Source organism: Lygodium microphyllum, chromosome 7 (assembly GCF_053477565.2).
Source record: "Lygodium microphyllum isolate KBCC chromosome 7, Lygodium_microphyllum_v1.1.10, whole genome shotgun sequence".
Lineage (NCBI taxonomy): Eukaryota > Viridiplantae > Streptophyta > Polypodiopsida > Schizaeales > Lygodiaceae > Lygodium > Lygodium microphyllum.
The window spans coordinates 13,207,108-13,207,948 of NC_141141.1; the positions used below are offsets into that span (position 1 = coordinate 13,207,108).

Consider the following 841-nt stretch of genomic DNA (forward strand, 5'->3'; position numbering starts at 1 on the left):
TCTATCAAAAGCTTGAAAATGGACCTGAAAGATCCTTTGCATTCACTAGCAAAGGGCTTTCTTTGCAAGGATGATTATAGCAAAACTACTACACTTCATTTGACAAGGCCTCCAACTAATGAAGCTTGAGAGATCTCTCGTCACATGAATCCCAAGAAGATCTCCAAATTTGCAGCCTAACAAGACCAACGATGACTTTTTGAGAACTACCAACTAGAAAACAAAAGGAAACGTGACATGTCCAGACATGCATTCATTATACTTCATGGTTGCAACAATGAATATCTTCCATTCTTCTGGGGCCACAAATGAAAGGTGAAAGAAGAAGAAGAAGATGTAGAGGGTCTGGCTCGCCTTATCTTCTTCCTCTTGGTAAAATTTGTGGTTTGGGGCTAGGCCTCGTATTTGCAGCATCCATTCTTTGACACATCAAAGCCTCAGGTGAAGAGACAATGCCATCTATTGGTCTAGTACCTTGTGTAGTTGGTAGCACTAAGATAAAAGAGTGGGCAAAAGGGAGCAAGCTATATGAGCAGATGATTAGGCGGGCAAAGGCTGCTATAAGCAAGTCAAACACCTTCCAACAAGCCTTAATTACAAACATCTGATCAGATTTGCAAGACAATAATTTTCCCATTATTCAAGTTGGCATAATGGCAAAACATCACCCCTATCCACAATTTTTGGAAGAAGTGCGCCAAGCGTAGAAGACCACATTCATCTGAATTGGGAAGTATAAGTGCAGCTAGGCAAAATGCTTGCAGATATTCATGTTGGCCACACAATCTCAAACATCCCTAAAGAGATTTCACACTACTACAGAGCTGGGTTGGATGTTTGA

General features: G+C 41.0%; 1 pseudogene; it reads left to right on the forward strand.

Moving 5' to 3' along the window:
• Positions 1-308: 308 nt before the first annotated feature.
• LOC148033192 (uncharacterized) lies at positions 309-841 on the forward strand (annotated as a pseudogene).